Here is a 21,342-nt window from a genome sequence, read left to right as displayed (position 1 = left end):
CCCGCACCGCGTGTTGCGCCTCTGCTGTGCATAGCCTGACAGCAGCGGCCTACACTGTGTGCTCCATGTCCGTGTCCCCCATCAGGATACATCTAGCATATATCTGTACGTGTCCTATATCTGTACTGTTTTACCTGTTTACCTGTCTACCCATCTGGCTGGTGCAATCACCATGTGGCGCCGCTGAATGGCTGCCTGGGTGCTGCATAGCTCAGTAAATATATGTTCCCTGTCCCCGTGTTCCCCATCAGGATACATCTAGTATATATATATATCAGTACTGTTACTGGCTACCTATCTGGCTGGTGCAATCACCATGTGGCGCCGCTGATTGGCTGCCTGGGTGCTGCATAGCTCAGTAAATATATGTTCCCGTGTCCGTGTCGCTCAATAGAGTACATCTAGTATATATCTGTATGTGTCCTATATCTGTACTGTCTTACCTGTCTACCCTTCTGGCTGGTGCAATCACCATGTGGCGCCGACGAATGGCTGCCTGGGTGCTGTAGAGCTCAGTAAATATGTTGTCCATGTCCCTCATTAGAATGCATCTAGTGCATATCTGTATGTGTGATGTATATCTGTACTGCCATTGTTGCCCGTTTTGACAACCCTTTGTATTACAGTATGTGCATTATTTTTAAGTCTGTAAAGCGCCTTGAGTCCTGTTGGAGAAAGTGCGCTATATAAATAAAACTTACTTACTTACTTACTTACTTTAAAAAGGAGGTTGTCTTTTATTTCGGTCGGGAGCTTATTACGAGGTGTTTGAAGAAGGGCTGCTGGGGAATAAGGGTGGAAAAGGGCCCGCTCCAAATTCTCATGGGTATAAAGTGCTTTATTAAGGAGCCAGTCCATAGCATAACTAAAGAGTGAGGCATGTGAGAAGATTTGTGCCTGAGGAAGGCCAAAGCCTCCCTCCGATTTGGGGAGGCATAGCCTAGATAATGGCATTCTTGGTTTCTTTCCCACTCATATAAAACTAGATACCATCCTATTATAGAGAGCAAGATCCAGTTTTGAAAGGGACAAGGGCAACATCTGCAAAAGATAGGAAAGTTTGAGAAATATTACACTCTTAATGACAGTGATCCGACCATAAAGGGTAAGGGGGAGAGTCTGCCATCTTTCCAACAGCTTCGCTATAGACTGTGGTATGGGTTTAAAATTGACTATGTAGAGGGAATCCAGGTGGGAGTGGGATCATGTCTCCTAAGTATTTCAATGGTGTGGTGCATATTGTAAACTGTCAGAGGGTGGGGTGTAATTCAGTATAACGAGAAGGCCACGCCAAAGGTAGGATGTGGGACTTCTCATAGTTTACCTTAAAACCGGAGAAAGAGCCATATTTGTTAATTATGTTCACGACCGACGGGACTGAGTTAGGAGGATCTGAGAGGAACAGGAGCATGTCATCTGCAAACATACTTAATTTAGTCTTCTTATCTCTAATTTTAATGCCCATGGCAGAGGGGGAGCGTCTAAGTTTTACAGCAAGAGGTTCTAATGCAAGGGCAAAGAGCAACCCTGTCGGGTACCTCTCAAGATGTGGAAAGGGGGGGAAAGATAGTTGTTGGCCAGGATCTGTGAACTGGAGTTTGCATATAGGTTAGTGATCACGTTAATGAAGGGTTCTGGAAGTTGGAATTTCCGAAGTGTGGTGACCAAATAGTCCCAAGAGACCTTCTCGGCGTCTAGTGAAAGTATTACTCAAGGGTCGGGAGTTGGCATGAACTGTTGCCATTGCATGACTGACAAAAGTTTTCTAACATTCAGGACAGAATGTTTGCCCCAAATAAAGCCTGTTTGGTCTTTCTTTAGGTAATAATATTTTAAGTCTGTCCGCAAGGATCTTAGTAAAGAGTTTATAATCAGTGTTGAGGAGAGAGATGGGACGGTACTAGGAAGGTTGGGTAGGGTCTCGGCCTGGCTTTAAAAGGAGCTTCAAGAGCGCCGAACTAAAGTATGGAGGTTGTGGGGTGCCTTTAATAAATTAATTAAATAAAGTGCTCAGGGGAGGGACAGGTTTGGGGGCCAGTAATTTATAATATTCACTTGTTAGCCCGTCGGGGCCGGGGGCTTTGCCAGGTTTAAGCTGACCAATCGCTCTAGTTACCTCCTACTCTGTTATGTCAGCCATTAGTGAGGTCGTTTCATCTGCTGCAAGAGTGGGGAGAGTGGTCGAGGACCAAAAGGAAGCTTTATGTGCCTCATGTACTGGGGCCGGTGCATAAAGGTTAGAATAAAAGTGATGTAACACTGTAGAAATCTCCTGTCCCATGTGAACCAGAGTGTTCTTATCGTCCCTCAGTGTCGTTATCGTAGTAGAGGGAATTCTGTCCTTGTAGTAAATTGGTCATTAGCCTATTTGATTTTCCTCCGAACCTAAAATATTTGCTCTTTGTCTGGAAAGACAGTCTGATTTCTAGTTTAGTTAAAAGTGTGTCAAAAACAGTCTTGGCCTGATTAAATGCTATTTTGTTCAGGGTAGTAGGTGATTGTTTATATGTCTGATAAACGGCTGATAATGCGGCCTGTGCCTCTAAGTAGTGTGTTGTGCGTTTCTTGCGTAGGTGAGAATTATAGGACATAATAGTGCCTCGTAGTACCGGTTTGGAAGCCTGCCAATACAAAAGAGGAGTGTTCGTCTCAGTGGTCATGTTATTAAGTTTATAATCCATCCAGGTGGATTCCAGAAGGGATTTGAATTTAGATGAGTTGGCTAGATGACTGGGAAATCGCCAATGTATGTAGGAGCCCCTATCTTGCGTTGTCGCTAAGCTAATCCATGGTCGGATATGGAAATAGATTCTATCCCTGCCTCTTGCGCCAAGGGAAAGGCCCGTGTGGAGAGGAGAATGTAATCTATGTGGGATAGAGTATTATGTGCAGCTGACAGGCATGAAAATTCACGTTCCAATGGGTCATGAGCTCGCCACACATCAGTTAGATGGAGACACGCCATCATAGGCGTGCGCACATTGAGTGTTAAGGGTGCACAGGCACCCCCTAATGCTGTGCCCAAACCCCACACTTATTGCTCCTAGTAATACCAGCAGTACCTTTTACCAAAGACTTTTGCCTTTTAGACCTGTATTCCATTAAAATAAACGCCCATCAATCAATTATGTGTGTTTTGCATTATTAATTGTATTACACCATTGTCATATCACTACATATCTGTGTCATCCAGATATGATTATGACTTTAGCAACAAGAAAGTAGTGGACCACCCTCTGGCGCAGCAGCCGGTATATTTCAACAAATGAAAGGAGACACCACTCCTTACACACAGAACATCCCACAAAATACAAATGAAAACACACTGGCGCTAATACGTTACTTCCCTTTTTGTGTAGGGTTTTTTCCTTTTGGGAATTTTTCACAGGAACCACGATCAATTCTCAAATACAATATATTTTCAGATGTTTATCACAAAAGTCCATGTAAAAGAAGGAATACAATAAAGACATATGGTGAGGCACGTCTCAAGTGTGACTTTCTTTTTCCACCCGTGTCTTTTAAGGTAGGTGTGAGTCGCCCTTCCACCAGAGTAATTATGGAAGCCTGATGCGTACCCCAACTCACATCTAAGATACATCGAAAAAAACCTATAAAGGTATCTTTCAGTGATGTCATACCCCAACTCACAGAAAAGGGAGATGTTTCTTTCACAAAAAGGTATCTTTTGTATGCCCCACAGGAATAGAGATATGGTGCGTACCACAACTCACACAGGAATCAGAATTGCTGCTCCTATCAAGGTTTCTTTAAACTCGTAACACCGCAGAGTTTCAAAACAGGGGTCTTTATTACACTTATCCAACAAACAGGATGACAAATACAAAAAAATGAGGAATACACCAGAACTCCTAGAAATTTCGACAGGGCAGGTATAAAACAAAAAAGTCTACAACCTGGTGGAAAATCCTGAATTTCGTCCCAGGATGTATATGACAATGGGCCACAGTCGTCCAATCTGGTTCAGGTTCTTCCTCCTCTGCCCCAAAGCGTTTCGATCCAGAATACTAGGATCTTTTTGAAGGTGCAGAGCTGGTGGAGATGTATGGGTTTAAATACCCTGTAGACAGGAAGTTCATCTTCTTCCTGTTTCCTGTTAACAATTAAGTAACACACTTTAATCTCTAAAAAATGAACCAGATTGGACGACCCAAGTGGCCCATTGTCATATACATCCTGGGACGAAATTCTGGATTTCAGTCGTATGCAAAGTCGTGTTCCGGAGGGGAATGTACAAAGCAGTCATATACGACTGCTTTGTAACCCACCGATGTCGTAGGAATTCGTATTAGCTGGCCATATATACGGCCGCTAATACGAATTCGTACAGGCAGTCTGCACGGATCAGTCAGATCCGTGCAGGCTGCAGTGTGTAAAAAAAATAGAAAAATGAAATAAATTTAAAAAAAAAACCAGCGTGGGGTCACCCCCACAGCTGTAACCAGCACCAGGCTGAAGGAGCCGGGGCCGGTAATTAAAAATCAGGGAACCCGACAAATAGGGGTTCCCCGATTTTTAACAACCAGCCCCAGGCTCCAGGTCCGGAGCTGGTTCCCAAAATACGGGGGACAAAATGACTAGGGGTCCCCCGTATTTTAAGAACCAGCCCCAGGCCAAACCAGCCAGCAGGGTAATGCCACAGCCGGGGGGAGACTTTTTATACAAGTCCCCCCGGCCAAAGCATTAACCCCCTGACCAGTCAGCCTGGCCAGGGGCCCTGGGGGAGTGGGGACCCCCCCAATAAAGGGGTCCCCCCCCCCCTCCAGGACTTACCTGACCAGGCTGAAGCCTGGTGCTGTCCTCGATGCCCCTGGGCGGTGGGCATCGAGCTGATAGTGGTGTAAATAATAGAATAATCTATTGTCTAATACTGGGGCACTATGAGTCCCAGCAAGCCTCCCCCGCAAGCTGGGACTTGGAGAACCACAAGTCCCAGCTTGCGGGGCATTAAAGGGCCCGCTGGGTCTTGTAGTGCCACAGTAAAAAAAATAGTAAAATAAAACACACTGACACACACTTAAAATAAAACTTTAATACATACAAAGCCCTTACATACTGATACTTACCTATCTTCTTCCCGTAGGTAGCCCTGGTCCTGTGTCGTCTTCTGGTCCTGTGTCGTCTTCTGGCTCCATGTCGACGTCGCTGTCCATGTCGTTTTCGCTGTCGGCGGTCCGGAGTCCGACGAAATCCATGGAGGAAGCTGTGGAAGGAAACCATACTCACCTGTCCCAGGGCGACGTAGTCCAGGTAAGGGTCTTTGCAAAAAAACAAACCGACACGCGAAACCAGCCGGACAGCAGAGAGCCGCACGGTGTTTGTGTATATCGTGCGGCTCCGCCTCCCGAATGGCGCTATTGGCCGCCTAGCGGCCAATCAGGAGCCGCTAGGCCGCAAGGCCCGGCTCTTTCAGCCTGGTGCTGGTTATGGCTGTGGGGGGGACCCCACGCCGATTTTTTTTTTTATATTTATTTATTTTTTCTATTTTTTTACACTAAAGCCTGCACGGATCTGACTGATCCGTGCAGGCTTAAAGCAAATACGACAGGGAAAGCAAGGTGTATTTTCCTGTTGTATTTGCGTGGGTGTTTCACACCACTTAGCAGCCGTATTATCAGTACGGCTGCTTAGTACATCAGGAACCACCATTCTTTTGAATGGTGATTTCTGTCGTATCCTATCGATGGTGTAGACATTCGTATTTGTAAATACAAATACGAATGTTCCATCTTTAGGAATACGAATTGTTGTATTTTCGGGATTGTAAAAAAAGGTGTATTTCTCCCTACGAATACACCTTTTTTTCTACGAATCCATTTTGGTAAATTTCTCCCGTATTAGCGCCAGTGTGTTTACATTTGTATTTTGTGGGATGATTATGACTTTATTTGCACATACTGTTACACAGAGTAATTTGAAGATTAAAACGGAAATACAGTAGGCAGGATATAATGGTGTGGCTGAGAGACGTTTTATATTGTAGTGAGTGCACGCCTGATTGGCGGTGTTAGACAGACCCAATGGCGGTGTTAGACATGCCCAATAGGTGGTGCTAAACACACCGCTTTGACAGTGCACCCCCTAATAAAATGTGCTGCGCACGCCTATGCACACCATTAGGTATTGAATACTATGTCGGGGGGGGGGGGGGCATCTGACATTGTACTGTCCCTTTTTAAACCCAGCCTGTAACTTAACAGTCAGGAGCTGATTGACCGGTGATAAAGTATACCAGGCGCTTTATCGCTTCTCCTCCCTTATCACTGCTTCATACATCTACCCCATAAACTGGAAGGAATTATTTAGAGCAGTGGTCAGGGAACCCACGCAGTGCATGTTTTGCAGGTCTCCTCACAGAATCACAAGTGAAATAATTTACTCCACCTGCGGACCTTATAATATGTGTCTGTGAGTAATGAGTAATTAGTACACCTGTGCACCTGCTGGGCTACCAGCAAAACATGCACTGTGTGGGGTAATGAGGACCCAGTTCCCTGACCACTGATTTAGAGGTATGGATACTACTAAAAGGTGGCAAACTTTAAAAAAAATGGAGGGCACTGATAAATTTATTCCTAGGGTAAATAAAAGAAAGGTACTTGTTTCCTAGCACGGCCCCCATCAGGTCCCATCGCATACCTTAACTTAAGGTATGCGATGGGACCTGACCGACCCGATTTCGGGCTTTTTTTGGAGGTTTCCCGACAAATGTAAAATCGGGTCCATCGCATGCCATTATAATGGCATGCGATGCGACCGACCCGATTTTACATTGTAAGCATTGTATGTAATGTTAAATTCCTATGTAAAATCGGGTCCATTGTATGCCATTATAATGACATACAATGCGACCAATGCGATGGACCCGATTTTACATAGGAACAATGTTAAATGGCCCCCCATACCCACTTTTTGATTGTATACCCACCCTGATGGGTAATTTCTATGTGAAATACCCCCCATTGTTAACGCCACCCCACGATAAATGCAAACCCGAAGCGACCTTTTCATACCCCCACTATCCACATCGGCGTGGCGTTGATATTATATAGTGTGGCGAGCGCAGCACCGACGTGGATAGTGGGGGTATCAAAAGGTTCGAGGACGCGTACAGCCGCCCCTCGCGGGCTCACTGCACTCGCCACACTTCGGGTTCACGTTGATCGTGGCGTGGCGTTAACAATGGGGGGCATACAATGAAAAAAGGGGTCTGGGGGGCATTTAACATTGGGGCCAATGTGAAATCAGGTCTCAGGGACCATTTAACATTGGTTTCAATGTAAACAATCAGGTCAATCGCATTGCATGCAATTTGGTTGCATGTGATGCGATTGACCCGATTTTTGCAACCCGATTGCATACAATTAAAATCGGTGGCGCCGTGCTAGGAAACAAGTACCAAAAGAAAAAATGTCAAAAGGGCACCAATGTGACTTAACAGCAAAGTCAAATTCGAAATGGCTAAAAGGAGGGCATTCAAAGCATTTAAACAGGATAGGACACCGAAATCATTTGCCGCATATAAAGAATGTAATAAGAAATTTAAAAATACAATCAAGATGGCTAAATTAGAGGCTGAACGTAAAATAGCCGCAGATAGCAAATCTAATCCCCAAAAATTATATAAACGGGAAATGGTTAAGGAAGGAAAATATTGTCCAACTAAAAAATAAGCAGGGCACCTTGGTAATAGAAGGAAAAGAGAAAGCAGAAATATTTAATTAATTTTTTACTTCAGTATTTACAAGGGAAGAATCTTCAGAAGATCTCCCACAGATTGAATGCTCAGCTCTTGATTGCTCCCAAACTATGGGTGACATTCTATGAGTTCACCTTTCCCCACCTTCTGGGGCAACCCCTGTTTTACTCCGGGATTAGATAATAAAATATACCAGGAGTGGAGGCAGAAAGGCATTTCTTCCGTAAGCAACATATTTGACCCAGGAGGCTCCACCATCCACCCCTTCTCCTACCTAACATCAGAAAAAAATATACCTCACACCCAATTTTTCATGCGCAATCCCAGCCAAAACCGTTCACCACCCCCATTGCCTCAGACCCGATCCTCTCACTGCTAGCCCCACATAATATAATGGGATACAGAATTAGACACCTCTACCAACATCTTGTAACGACACCACAAGAAAAATTAATGCACCAGCTAACCCTTAGATGGCAAGTAGATATCCCTTCGCTTCCCACATATAAAACTCTCTTCAAAAAACTCCCATACTCACTGAAATACCTCCAGTCTGCTTCCCTTCAGGAAACCCACCTGAAATTCATAAACAGAGCCTACATCTCCCAACAGCAGAGAAGCCACTTCATACCTGATGACCTGGGCCTCTGCCCCAAATGCAAGATGAGAGGCGCCACTTTCTTCCACAATTTCTGGGAGTGTGGCCTGGTGAAAATATTCTGGAGAAGGCTACTGGGTTTCCTGAATGAACTTTTGAAATTGAAGCTGACATATAGCCCTCTCCCTTTTCTCTTCTTTTACTCCGCAGAATGGGACTTGGGTACAAACAAGAAAGGTATCACCCCACTACTCACACTAATATTGGGTTTGGCGAAGAAGTTGATATTGACTCACTGGATACATAGAAACCCCCCACTCTCACCGAACTGAAAAATGGTATCCTTAAAATTCTCTTCTGTGAACGGCAGGCTGCATTGTCCGACATAGAAAAAGGGGTGGCCCGTTTTTACGCCAAGTGGGACGTTTACATTTTGAAACTAGATGTGTCAATACAAACTGCTATACAGAAAATCTTTGAAAATACAGATGGAGCAGGTCTCATCTTGGCAGGGGATGGCGCTGGCGTCGCCAGCCGCCATCCCCCGCCAGCGCCATGGCGAGAAGGGGACACGAGAGGCGCGCGCGTCCCCTTCCGACGGCGCTTCCATCCGTTCCATCCGTTCCCCCGGGTCCACGCCAGCTTGCCGGCGGTAACCCGGGGTCCCCGCCGCCTGCCTGCACCCCCCCCTAACCCTGTCCGTCTTCCTGAGGCGGAGACGGACAGGGTTTCCGTCGCGCTGGCGACGGAGACTGAGACGCGCGTGCGCGTGAGACGCACGCGCGTCTCAGTATATTCGCTGGCGAGGCTGCTGGCGGGTCGCCAGCGGGGATGTTCTGGCGATCCACCAGCCAGGATGGGAAGTGCCCCATCGATACAACCTGGTTCATGACACGTCAGCTGGCCCTGCCTTTAGTTGCCACTTCATTTGATGAGGTACTGGATTGCTGAACAGATTATGCGGCAAGTCATATGTATGGTAACGTTTTTAAGACATCGACTATGAGGCCTTTCTATCTATAAAGCTACCCCCGACAAAGTGTGTTCGTCGTGTTCCCCCAACTTTCCCTCCCCTCACTCTCCCCTCACTCTCCCCCCCCCCCTCCCCCCTGTTTTCTCTTTATTCTTATGGTTTGAGTGTTATGGAGGCTGTTTATTGCCCAGATATTCTCCAACATATTTTAATGTTATATGGAAGTCCATCCGACAGAATGTCGCTGGTAAAAACGCCAATGGCGGAAGCGATATGACTGTTGATCACAATGATATGCTACATTTTGTGCAACCTTTCCCACCATGATGAAATATATAGGGGACGATATGTTACCCCCTTTCGCCATATAATAATGCTGTTGTATTTTAACCACTCTGCATTGGTGGAGACAGATGGACAAAACAAGATCTAGGTGGTGTATTGTCTCTTTATTTGTTACTTATAATGTCACATTTACTTTTTGCAATGTATGTTGTACTTTATTCTATGTGAAAAATTTAATAAAAATGTTAAAAAATAATAATAATAATACACAGACAAAATGGTATGCGTTTAGACATTTTTACTGCAGTATAGTATGTCATAAACAACCTGCATTTTTTGTCACTCAAACATTCGAACTGTCGGAGGATGTAACAAGATGTATTGCATATTAGATGCAAATTAAAAATGTATAAAAATATGAATTATTTTCTCCCACCATCAGATCACCCTAAACCACTTCTTGAAGCTGCACCCAAGCCACCCCGGGTCCTTATACTCCGACGGGGTGGGGAAGTGGGGGAGCCACTTACTGGGGTGCTAGATACACTACTCCGTGTAGATGCTGCTGCACCTATGACATTGCCTTCCATCTGCTGAAGTTGTGCCTGCATACTTATTAAGGCATTGGTCTGCGCTGTGCACGATTGGCTAAGTGCAGCTATACTTTGCGCAAGGCTGCCAATATGGCTATTCTGTTCCCTTACAGCAGAAGTAAGATCTGCAAAACGGGTGTCAATGCTATTAGCCATGCGCACATGAGTACCTACACCTACCCGTACACTCCTTGAAATTTTTCTTAATTGAAGAAATTGTTCCCTATTTGCAGGCTTTGGGAGGCCATAAATTCTATTTGTTTCTCCTTGAAATTTACCAAGGAGTTAGCTACTTGTGCAGCAGAAGCTGCTGTATGGGGTGTGTTTGTGGGTGGGGGTGGGTTGGGAGCAGTGGTGCAAGTAGGAAAAACGACTAAGTGGTACTGTGCAGCGAAAAATGGGCGTGGTCAGGTGCTTGGTCAGGGGTGTGGTCATGACACTAGGGGGAGTGGCTAGAATATTGCACGCCGAAGGCACACGGCCAAAATTTACACAGTAATGCCTGTTATGCGTCACACACCCAATACATATGACCCATGCCATAATGCCCGTTACACATTATGCCCCACACCATAATGCTCATTGCACCGCACAACTGATGCCCATTACTAATATACCCCCACAGTGCCAGATATGCCCCCACAGTGCAACACATATGCCCCCAGTGCCAGATATCATATGTCCCAAAGTGCAACAAATATGCCCCCAGTGCCAGATATTATATGCCCAACAGTACAACACATATGCCCCCTGTGCCAGATATCATATGCCCCACAGTGCAACACATATGCCCCCAGTGCCAGATATGCCCCCAGAGTGCTAGATATGCCCACCACAGTGTCAGATATGCCCCCAGTGTCAGATATGCCCACACATATGCCCCCAGTGCCAGCCATATGCCCCCACAGTGCCAGACAGAACCATATATGCCCCCACAGTGCCAGATATGCCCCCAGTGTCCGATATGCCCACACATATGCCCCCAGTGCCAGCCATATGCCCCCACAGTGCCAGACAGAACCATATATGCCCCCACAGTGCCAGATATGCCCCCACGGTGCTAGGTATGCCCCCACAATGCCAGATATGCCTTCCACAGTGCCAGATTTGCCCCCAGTGTCAGATATGCCCACACATATGCCCCTAGTGCCAGCCATATGCCCCCACAGTGCCAGACAGAACCATATATGCCCCCCACAGTGCCAGATATGCCCCCAGTGTCAGATATGCCCACACATATGCCCCCAGTGCCAGCCATATGCCCCCACAGTACCAGACAGAACCATATATGCCCCCACAGTGCCAGATATGCCCCCACGGTGCTAGGTATGCCTCCACAATGCCAGATATGCCCTCCACAGTGCCAGATATGCCCCCAGTGTCAGATATGCCCACACATATGCCCCCAGTGCCAGCCATATGCCCCCACAGTGCCAGACAGAACCATATATGCCCCCACAGTGCCAGATATGCCCCCAGTGTCAGATATGCCCACACATATGCCCCCAGTGCCAGCCATATGCCCCCCACAGTGCCAGACAGAACCATATATGCCCCCACAGTGCCAGATATGCCCCCGCGGTGCTAGGTATGCCCCAGTGCCAGATATGCCCCCACAGTGCCACACATATGCCCACAGTGCCAGAAATGCCCCCCACAGTGCCAAATATGCCCCCACAGTGCCAGATATGCCCCCCACATTGCCAGATATGCCTACCACAGTGCCACACATATGCCCACACAGTGCCAGATATGCCCCACAATGCCAGATATGCCCCCCACAGTGCCAGATATGCCCCCAGTGTCAGATATGCCCAGACAGTGCCACACATATGCCCCCAGTGCCAGCCATATGCCCCCACAGTGCTAGACAGATCCATATATGCCCCCACATTGCCAGCCATATGCCCCCAGTGCCAGATATGCCCACACATATGCCCCCAGTGCCAGCCATATGCCCCCACAGTGCCAGACAGAACCATATATGCCCCCACAGTGCCAGATATGCCCCCACGGTGCTAGGTATGCCCCCACAGTGCCAGATATGCCCCCACAGTGCCACACATATGCCCACAGTGCCAAATATGCCCCCACAGTGCCAGATATGCCCCCACATTGCCAGATATGCCCACCACAGTGCCACACACATGCCCACCACAATGCCAGATATGCCCCCCACAGTGCTAGATATGCCCCCAGTTTCAGATATGCCCACACAGTGCCACACATATGCCCCCAGTGCCAGCCATATGCCCCCACAGTGCCAGACAGATCCATATATGCCCCCACAGTGCCAGATATGCCCCCAGTGCCAGATATGCCCACACATATGCCCCCAGTGCCAGCCATATGCCCCCACAGTGCCAGACAGAACCATATATGCCCCCACAGTGCCAGATATGCCCCCACTGTGCTAGGTATGCCCCCACAGTGCCACACAAATGCCCCCCACAGTGCCAGAAATGCCCCCCACAGTGCCAAATATGCCCCCACATTGCCAGATATGCCCCCCACATTGCCAGATATGCCCACCACAGTGCCACACATATGCCCCACAATGCCAGATATGCCCCCCACAGTGCCAGATATGCCCCCCACAGTGCCACACATGCCCCCAGTGCCAGCCATATGCCCCCACAGTGCCAGACAGATCCATATATGCCCCGACAGTGCCAGATATGCCCCCACAGTGCTAGGTATGCCCACACAGTGCCAGATATGCCCCCACTGTGCAAGTTATGCCCCCCACAGTGCCAGATATGCCCACCACAGTGCCACACATATGCCCCCAGTGCCAGATATGCCCCCACAGTGCCCCCCACAGTGCCAGCTGCAGAACAGCACAACTCACCGTTGGTTGCTGCAGCCTGGTCTCACTCTCTCCCGTTTCAGCCGCTGCTTCCCCCCGCCGCCACCTCCTGCACCGCTGCTGCTGCTGAGGGAGGGGAGGGAAAGGAAGGAGAGACGCGAGATGCGCTCCCCGCCCCTCCCCTCCATAGGAAATCTGCTGTGGCGGGGGGCAGTGGACCTGTACAGGCCACGCCCCCCACCCCTGTACAGTGCCAGATATGCCCCCCACATAGCCAGATATGCCTACCACAGTGCCACACATATGCCCACACAGTGCCAGATATGCCCCCAGTGTCAGATATGCCCAGACAGTGCCACACATATGCCCCCAGTGCCAGCCATATGCCCCCACAGTGCTAGACAGATCCATATATGCCCCCACATTGCCAGCCATATGCCCCCAGTGCCAGATATGCCCACACATATGCCCCCAGTGCCAGCCATATGCCCCCACAGTGCCAGACAGAACCATATATGCCCCCACAGTGCCAGATATGCCCCCACGGTGCTAGGTATGCCCCCACAGTGCCAGATATGCCCCCACAGTGCCACACATATGCCCACAGTGCCAAATATGCCCCCACAGTGCCAGATATGCCCCCACATTGCCAGATATGCCCACCACAGTGCCACACACATGCCCACACAGTGCCAGATATGCCCCACAATGCCAGATATGCCCCCCACAGTGCCAGATATGCCCCCAGTTTCAGATATGCCCACAGTGCCACACATATGCCCCCAGTGCCAGCCATATGCCCCCACAGTGCCAGACAGATCCATATATGCCCCCACAGTGCCAGATATGCCCCCAGTGCCAGATATGCCCACACATATGCCCACAGTGCCAGCCATATGCCCCCACAGTGCCAGACAGAACCATATATGCCCCCACAGTGCCAGATATGCCCCCACTGTGCTAGGTATGCCCCCACAGTGCCACACAAATGCCCACAGTGCCAGAAATGCCCCCCACAGTGCCAAATATGCCCCCACATTGCCAGATATGCCCCCCACATTGCCAGATATGCCCACCACAGTGCCACACATATGCCCCACAATGCCAGATATGCCCCCCACAGTGCCAGATATGCTGCTTCCCCCTGCCGCCACCTCCTGCGCCGCTGCTGCTGCTGAGGGAGGGGAGGGAGAGGAAGGAGAGACGCGAGATGCGCTCCCCGCCCCTCCCCTCCATAGGAAATCTGCTGTGGCGGGGGGCAGTGGACCTGTACAGGCCACGCCCCCCGCCACTTACATATGCGCGCATACGCACAATGTTCCTGGGGGGTAATCTCTTATGGCGGTACGGGGTACCGGCACCCTATGTTTTAGTGGTGGTAGGTTTGATCAGAAAATAGTGACCGGATTGTGATAAAATATCTTCCAGAAGAATAGAAATAGAATATGCCCTCCAGAGAGCTTCCTTTTCCTTCTGAAGAGACCAGCAGAATGACATTCTGTTGGTCTCAATCACAATCCGGTCACTATTTTCTGATCAACCTGAGAGGCCATCAGAATTTCCTTTTTTCAATGGACACTTAGGCATTTCTAACTAAAAATTATCCGCAATATATATGGGAAATCCTTAAATTAAACAGGATCAAGGAGATTATCTCTTAAAACCATCGTTATCATATACTTTAATAGGAGTTACGCACGGGCCTAGTGGGAAATCCGGCCCTGACCACCCCGTACCGCCTCTCTTGCAGCACTGGTTGGGAGTCACCCCACTTGGGGGAAGATCACTCTGTGATGACGTCTGTATTTCCTCTTCAGCCGCAAAGGTCTCCACGGGTTCGAGAATGATGTCCATTTCGTCCAACATCATCATAGAGGATTCTGTTGGTTGTGTTCCTAGTTGTACAGTACCTGTGGATACAGATGAAGAGGTAAGTACTGATGCATATATAGGCCAGACTCTCTTCAGTACTGTTTTTGAAAGGGCTTGAGATGCTGAACGCACATACCTAGGGGTATTATGTACTTACACATGTACCCCGATACTGCATGTAATATTGACATTAATAATAAGTGAGATGGCTAGGTCAGATTACATTCATTTCCGTTGCAATGTAGCAGGAGGAGATGAATGTAGTGTGAAATATTGTTGATGTGACATTTACCTGCTTCCACAGATTCTGCTCCAACGGGCCTTTTTTTCTTTGATGCGTGAGCACTTCGGGACGGACAATCTGTGAAAGGAAAGATGGGCAGCCATTATGTACCTTGCAATGGATAAGCATTTATGCCAAAAATGCATTGAAATGACATTACTGGACAATACTTCCTTTGGTTAAGGACTACATTATTTAGTCCCCACATTATTTGACATATGTTTTTCACCTGAATTTTTTGTTAGATTATTATTAAACTATTTGACACATTACAACTGGTGGATAATCTGTGGTATGTAGGCATTGCAGCTAAACCACCAGAACACCCAGAGCCAGATTAAGGTCTAAATGGGCCTGGAGCTGAAAATGATCAAGGGCCTATTATGCGCAATAATAGGGGTTGTGGCCAGCACCTAATAATGTGGGGGGCGTAACCAGTGTTCTGTTTGGGTGGTCTGCTCATGGGTGTGTCTGTATTTGTGTAAATGCTTTCAACTAATTATATATGCCTGGAAAACGCAGGGGGCTGGCATAAGAAAAATGCATGGAGATATATTGGAGGGTGCCCTCCAAAGGTGCACCCGCAGGATGCCGATGTCCTAATATACTTGCGGGGTGAGGCGGCAATCCAGTCATAAAAAAAATACTGAAAGCCGAAACTTGGTAGACAACATTTCAGCACCTTTTATGTGGTCACCTTAGTTTACCACACCATATACCCCTTATACAAATCATGCAACACAATAGTAACCCCCTTATACTGTTCTTGCCTCTTACATATTATGACATATGGAATGAGCCAAATTTCACACCGATTGAGCCAAAATTCACACTATGGCACACAGATTGAGTCAACATTCACGATATGCTGCACAGATTAAGGCAAAATTCACATTGTGCCACATGGATTGAGCCAAAATGCACACTATACCAGGCATGTCCAAACAGTGGCCCTCCAGCTGTTGTGAAACTACACATCCCAGCATGCCTTGACATAGTTTTAGCATTCCCTAATAGCAAAACTGTGGCAATGCATGGTGGGACTTGTAGTTTCACAAAAGCTGGAGGGCCATAGTTTGGACATGCCTGCACTATACCAAACAGATTGAGCAATAATGCACAATATGCTTCATAAATAGGGGCATTGTGTGCCAAAGGCGCACATTAAAAATTTACACCATAATGCCCATTACATGTTAAGCGGCAGCCACACGCCATAATGTCCATTAGGTATTATGCCAAACACCATAATGCCTATTAAAAATGATGCTACATAAGTGTTGCTTACCTACATGTTCATTGCCAGGGGTTCCATGTTCATTACCAGGGGTTCCATGCTCATTGCCAGAGGTTCCATGCTCATTGCCATGTGGGATTACATGTTAATTGCCAAGGGGGAATACATGCTCGCGGTAACTGGGGGACAGCCACCGCCAGGCAGAAATGACAGCCATTGACAGCAGGGCCAGATTAAAGCATGCAAAAGGGGTCAGTACCCATGGGCCCCCTCTAGCTAGGGGCCCCCTGTTGTTGGCATGTATTTTTAACAAAAACATTATTATTTTTTTTAGCTAAAGGTTTTGTGCATGGGAGTGGGGTAGTGCTGCGGCTTCACCTATCTGCCAATGTGACAATGATTAATGGTGCTGAGCATCGGGAGCCAAGGCACACTGACTGCACAAGTGTGCAGTGCATTACTGGGAGTTGACTAAGTCCCATGACACTTTGCACAAGAGGGCAGAGGCTGAGAGGTTTATGCTGAGCTCTGAGTGGTGGAGCTCATTACATGCTTCTCAGGCCTATCGAGGACAGCAGCAGCAGCCTAGTCATGGGAGGGTTTTTAATCAGAGGCAGCACTGACACTGTGAGGTCTCCTACAGTCCTACAGAGTAAGCAGTTACCCATTGACCAAGTTTATACTGTCTTTACTCTGTGTTTTGACAGTATAATATTCTCTCATGGAGTTTGTGGCCAGTAATGACAAGTGCAAGGGGGTCCCCCTGTCTAAAGTGCCCCGGGTCCCCCAAAGGCTTAATCTGGTACTGATTGACAGCCGGGCAGATCGCAGGGGGCTCCCCGGCTGTATTCAGAGCACTGCATGTCCCGGCTATTTGAAATAATACCCCTTTCACACCAGAAAATGCAGGGACTTACCCGGGAATATGGTCCTAGGATCATGCAGGGACATTCTCGGACTGGCCCCTTTTACACGAGCCTAATCCCTGCATTTTTTGGTGTGAGGGGGAGATAAAACCACCGCCACCCCCCTTTAAACAAACAGCTATATCTTCGGAACCAACTAACCCATTTACATGTAGGCTTCGAATGATTTTGGTCCCGTGAAACTGGGCCGTTTGGTTCCAGAGAAATCTGTCCTCAAACAACATGAACAGCCATGAAATTACATTAAAAAAAAAATAATTGGTTTACCCACAATATCTCTAGAACCAATTAACCCATATGGACCAGGTATCAGATTGAAGGCCCAGCGATTTGGGTTTGACTGAGATCAACCTCGAGCTTCTGTGATGCCGGAGTGGGAACTGGCAGCCGTTGGAACCGGGTGGCGGTCGGAATTAGCGGGTCCCATGTTATCCTATGGGGACAATGTTCCAGATTTGCCTGGCGGTATCTCTGGTTCCTGGGGGGCTAGCGACACGGGGCTGGGCTTGTTGGAAAGCCCTGGCCCTCAGCTACAAAATGGTTCTATTTGGAGAGTGGGCCTGGAGCTGTAGCTCCATCAGGCCCATTGTTAATCCGGCCCTGAGTACACCAATGTTTTTTGGGCCACATACATGTTAAGCTGCTAGAAAGAATGTTAAAGTGTTGATCAATATCAGCAGTTGTGGAACTACAAGGCCCAGCATTATGACCAATTTGAAAGTAGGAGCAGGCAATTTTTTGTGCTTGACCTTGCTGGGCTATGTAGTTCCACAGCAGCACTTTACTTAGCATAACAATACAAGTGAAAATTACAGTTTGAAAACATTGCCATGTACAGATGTAGAGGGATTCATCTTTGCAGGGGATGGCGTCGCCATCCCCTGCCCCGCCGCCATCTGTATGCCGGAAGGGGACGCGCGCGCACGAGGTGCGCGTGCGTCCCCTTCCGACGGTGCTGCCCTCGGTCGCCCGGTGCCCACACCGGGCGACCGCACCCCCCCGTAGCCTCCTCGGGTCCCCCCCCTGCCCCTCGAGCGGGAGGCGGACAGTAATGCGTCCGCCTCGCCGCCCGGTCACACTTACCAGCTCTGGATGGCGTTGGCGGCCTATCGGTATCTGCGACGTGCATGCCAGGCAGGACCTCAGGGGGTATGATTCTTTTGAGCTTGACCTCATAGGACGTGTAGCAGACAGTGGTGGGGCTTCCTCCGCCAGTCTTGGTAGCCTCCTCCAACTCCATGGCCATTTTACTTTTGAGCTGTCTCTTGATGTCGTTGAACCTCTTCTTGACATTTCTGACCAGGCGCTTGTGCTGACTTACAGCGTTCACCGCCTGGGTGATGTCCTTCCACATAGCCCTTTTCCGCTGTGCAGTGGTCTTGTAGTGACTTTTCCCCAGTAACCGTTCAAACACGGGTATGATAGCCCGGACAAGCGCAGCATTTTCCTCGTATGAGAATCTGACCGTTCGGCCACTTTTTGTGTGGTCAGCTTCTACCTCCTTCTCCTCCTCCTCCTCATTTTCTACTCCAGCCATGTACCCCTCCTCCTCCATGCCAGTGTCTTCCTCCTCCTCACCTCCATCTTCCTCCACCTCTGACATGTGGCCTTCCTGCAGCTGCTCTGGGGTATGGAATAGGTCCTGGGTATAGGATGGGGATGCCAGCGGGGATCCGATACGATTTCCCGGCGGTCGGGATCCCGGCGGTCGGAATCCCGACACTGGAATCCCGACCGCCGAAATCCCGACAAGGGGGGGACATGGATCGCCCCCCCTTGCGGGCTCGCTGCGCTCGCCACGCAGCGGGCCCGGTGCCTCGCTACGCTCGGCACGCTATTTTATTCTCCCTCTATGGGTGTCGTGGACACCCACGGAGGGAGAAAGTTTCGGGATTGCGGCGGTCGGGATTCCAGTGTCGGGATTCCGACCGCCGGGATCCCGACCGCCGGGAAATCAACTGCATCCCGCCAGCGGATCCTCCACCTCCTCCTGCTGGGGCTGGTCCGCCAGGGCCTGGTCTGGCCTTGCTGTGGCCATGCTGCCTGCCACACTGCTGCCACTCATTGTTATGGAGGACGACCTCAGCAGTCCTCTGCTGCCTCTCCCACTTGTCTGGCTGCTGCCACTGCTCCCTCTGCCACTGCTCCCTCTGCCACTGCTCCCTCTGCCACTGCTCCCTCTGCCACTGCTCCTCTCCATGCTCCTTACTTCCTATCAAAGAGTGAAATGGTGCCAGTGCCCCTTTATATAGGGGGTGTGATGCATAATGGAGGGGACAGAGGTGGGCCAATCGGTTAGTGGGTTCTTAGTCATGCGGAGACAGTCTTGTAAATCGCACTCCGGTTGGTCCAAAACTCGCACATGACCGGCGGAAGAAATCACACTTTTTTGTGTCATAAATCGCACTAACAAAACTGTTCTTTTAAATGAAAAGCATCAGGTTTTGGAAAATGGCATTAATGTACCTGTACAGAGGAGATGAGAGATGGTTTGAAAACTTCATTCCAGTTCTAACTTATTGCTTGCTTTAGATGACTTGCTTCAGATGATGATGCCAGACAAGCCTTGGCCAGGCTTCTCCTAATTTCCCATTTTAAAGGAAAGTTAGGACAGCTGGTACAGGGGGAGGGGTTGGTGTTTGCACACATTGCTCAGCTTATCTGATTAAAGGTGGGGGGTGTTGTAGGCCCCCAGTAGCAAAACACATTTCCATTGCAGACTGTTCTTTTAAATGAAAAGCATCAGGTTTTGAAAAATGGCATTCATGTACCTGTACAGAGGAGATGAGAGATGGTTTGAAAACTTCATTCCAGTTCTAACTCATTGCTTGCTTTAGATGACTTGCTTCAGATGATGATGCCAGACAAGCCTTGGCCAGGCTTCTCCAAATTTCCCATTTTAAAGGAAAGTTAGGTCAGCTGGTACAGGGGGAGGGGTTGGTGTTTGCACACATTGCTCAGCTTATCTGATTAAAGGTGGGGGATGTTGTAGGCTCCCAGTAGCAAAACACATTTCCATTGCAGACTGTTCTTTTAAATATATGATAAAAGCAAGATCTCACACATGCCCAGAAGAGAGCCGGTGGCTGGGGGGGAGTAGAGAAGAAATGCACATATGCTGGGCATAACGGCTCTCCTTATCAGCAGGGGGATTAATACATTCGCCCATGGGACATGACTGAGCATCTGTGGGGGAGAAAAAGAACTGCGGGGACTAGACCAAGCAGTTACCGGAGAGAGAGTCTGTAGCATGCACGGACAAAGCGGCTGTCGGGAGAGAGCGCGCTGCAGGGAGAGGACCGAGCAGTAGGGAGGAGACTGAGCAGCTTCCGGGGCGAGAGCACATAGCAGGGGGACGGACCAAGCGGCTGCCGGGGAAAGCCCAGAGGACAAGGCCTTGCACCCTCCTTTCCCTCTGCCAACCAGTACCTCCGGATGGCCATCGACCATGGATTAGTCAATATCATTGATGGCTTATGCTTCAATATCACCAATGTTTTGCTTTTGTTCTTCAAAATGCCAGGACATGGAGCATAGCTTCGCCCCCGACACCCGTGAAGCCCTGCCCCCACATACTGATTGGCCCACAGGCCTGTCCGTCAAAGAAAACGAATGACCATCAATAGGTAAAACTATCAACGGTTATTCATCACATAATTTTTTACTATCGATGGCTTATTGCAATATCGCCATCGATGGTAACCCTCAATGGCGACTGCACCGATGCCCATCCCTACCAGTCCCTGCTTCCCCTCTACTCTATCCTGGGTTTAGGCCCTGTTCCCTTCCAGACTTTAGTCAGTCCTCCATTCCATTCCCAATCTCTGTCCGAGGGTGGAGGATCAGGATTGCCCCCTTTACCCCCTCAACCAGTCCCATCTTCTCCTCTACTCTGTCCATGATCAGAGGTCCAGACCCTGCTCACTTCCAGCCCTTAGCCAGTCCTTATTTCCCTTTCACCCATCTCTTTCCCAGGGCATAGGACCAGGACCCGCCCCCTTCTTCCCCTCAGCCAATCCAAACTTCCCCACTACCAGAACATGCAG

Source organism: Crinia signifera, chromosome 1 (assembly GCF_055691185.1).
Source record: "Crinia signifera chromosome 1, ASM5569118v1, whole genome shotgun sequence".
In the NCBI taxonomy this organism is placed as follows: Eukaryota; Metazoa; Chordata; class Amphibia; order Anura; family Myobatrachidae; genus Crinia; species Crinia signifera.
This window is presented reverse-complemented; position numbering follows the sequence as displayed.